This window comes from Sus scrofa, chromosome 2 (genome assembly GCF_054392235.1).
Source record: "Sus scrofa isolate SSC_HxYL_T2T_F1_AM1 chromosome 2, Sscrofa_HxYL_maternal_Yorkshire_Landrace_v2.0, whole genome shotgun sequence".
NCBI lineage: Eukaryota > Metazoa > Chordata > Mammalia > Artiodactyla > Suidae > Sus > Sus scrofa.
The window spans coordinates 72,742,886-72,745,443 of NC_139384.1; the positions used below are offsets into that span (position 1 = coordinate 72,742,886).

Here is a 2,558-nt window from a genome sequence, read left to right on the forward strand (position 1 = left end):
ATTTCTCATTAAAATTACAAACACATCAATAATTCTGGCATATGTTGGGAATGGGACAAAAATTCCTAGTCAGAGATGAAATGGGACATAACTCAAGGGAAACTTATCTGTATACAAAATGTTAAAATCAAATTCTTGATGACAATAGGGACATTTCCCTACTTCAGCTTTGTGAGTTAGGCCCAGCTGTGCAAAAATTAGTCATGTTATTTTCCTTTCTCCTGGCAGTCACATCCACCATATGGAACCAGGGAACAACAATACACACACTTCAACATTTCTTCTTCTGGGACTTTCAGAGGAACCAAAACTGCAGCCTCTTCTCTTTGGATTTTTTCTCTCCATGTACCTGATCACTGTGTTTGGGAACCTGCTCATCATCCTGGCTGTCAGCTCTGACTCCCGCCTCCACACACCCATGTACTTCTTCCTCTCTAATTTGTCCTTTACAGACATCTGTTTCACCTCTACCACCATCCCAAAGATGCTTTTGAACATTCAGAATAAGAGCAAAGTCATAACCTTTGATGGCTGCATCACCCAGATATATTTTTACATACTCTTTGCAGGATTAGATGACATTCTCCTGAGTGTGATGGCCTATGACAGGTTTGTGGCCATTTGCCACCCCCTGCACTACTCAGTTATCATGAATCCCTGACTCTTTGGGCTGTTGGTTCTGCTGTGCTGGATATTGATGGCCATGTATTCCTTGTTACACACCTTAATGGTATCACGATTGTCCTTCTGTCCAGATTTGGAAATCCCACACTTTTTCTGTGAACTCAATCAGGTGGTACAACTTGCCAGTTCTGACACATTTCTCAATAACATGGTGGTGTATTTTTCAACTGTCCTGCTGGGTGGTGGTCCTTTTACTGGCATCCTTTACTCTTACTCTAAAATAGTTTCCTGCATATGTAGAATCTCATCAGCTCAGGGGAAGTTCACAGCCTTTTCTACATGTGTATCTCACCTCTTGGTTGTCTCCTTATTGTATTGTACAAGGCTAGGAGTATACCTCAGCTTTTCTGCTACCCAGAACTCACACTCAAGTGTAATTGCCTCAGTGATGTACACTGTGGTCATGCCCTTGCTGAACCCCTTCATCTATAGTTTGAGGAATAAAGACATAAAGAGGGCTCTGAAGAGATTCTGTTTGATGCCAGATACAAAGGCCCAGTTTTCCTGGGGGTGATGTAGTGCTCTTGCTGAATGGCTTAAAGTTTTGGAAAAAGCAATTGTGATTCTTTGATCATTGTGGAATAAAATTTGCTCCTTTTATTTATTTCCTGGGATATTCATCTTTTTAGTATTCAACTTCTCTATACAACTTCAGTATTTCACTTATTAAGTTTTATTTTTCTGTTTGATATTTTAGGCAGTTTGTACTTTTTCCTACCTCAAAGTTTTCCTAACTTTGGTTTAGAAATGTTTGTAAATTCCTTTTATTTGGTAGGACATCCTAGATTTATGTAGAATAATTGCTTTTGAAAAAAAATTCATCCCAAATAACTTTCTCTTGTTTTTATGAAAGAAACAATCATGAGTTGCATTACTCATATGAGGAACTTACAGATGACAACCAAGGCAATTTATTTATTTTTAATAAGATTGGTTGTATCAGTGGATATGGAGAAATGACTGTAAAGTTATATGAGGACTTTTGCTTATGCAATGGGTTGATATCCCAATTCTTTGTGTTTTTTAATGGTCAAGTTTATATGTATATACAATTTTATCATCCAAGGATGGCTCACGGGAGAGTTTGAATGCTTGTCCACTCATGTAGTTCAGGGTCACAATTTATACCAAAAAACAGGTCTTCCAATTTCATGCTTACCTGGAAGGCAACGTCAGTAGAGTCACTTTTTAACTCAGTTATCTGAAATTAGTTGTTTGGGGTTTGTAGATGCAAACTGTTGAATTTGGAGTAGATAAGCAATGAGATCCCGCTTTATAGCACAGGGAAGTATACCTAGCCACTTGTGATGGAACATGATGTAGGATAATGTGAGAAAAAGAATATGTGTATACACACAGACACACAGACAGACAGACAGACAGACACACACACACACACATACACTCACACACATGTATATGGTCGTGTCACTTTGTTGAATAGAAGAAATTGACAGAACACTATAAATTAACTATAATAAAAATTTAAAAAGTTAAAAAATAGAGTAATCATGAATGTTTACTTTAAATATGAGAATAAATGCCTAGAATGAGTAGTAAATTCTTATAATTGCTCTCAGTTCTGTTGACTTTTATTTTATAATAGTTAGCTATTGCTGCATTTGAACTTATCCTAATAATAAATATTTTATTATAAGGCATCTACTATCAAGTGAGACTGTGCTGAGGAGTTGTTCTGATCTTTGTTGGGTTGGGTGCCTCATTAATCTATATGCACCTGTAATCCTCTATGTTTTAATTCTAAAATTCATCTCTGATGTTGGATACAGCTTTTTTTATTTCTTTCTTCACCACTATATGATGGTTGGCTCCACTTATATATGTTTAACTTAGATTTTATGGAATAAATGGTT

The 2,558-nt window shown here is 36.6% G+C and overlaps 1 pseudogene; it reads left to right on the forward strand.

The window, feature by feature from the left end:
- Positions 1-241: 241 nt before the first annotated feature.
- LOC100514567 (olfactory receptor 7A5-like) lies at positions 242-1,198 on the forward strand (annotated as a pseudogene).
- Positions 1,199-2,558: the final 1,360 nt, after the last annotated feature.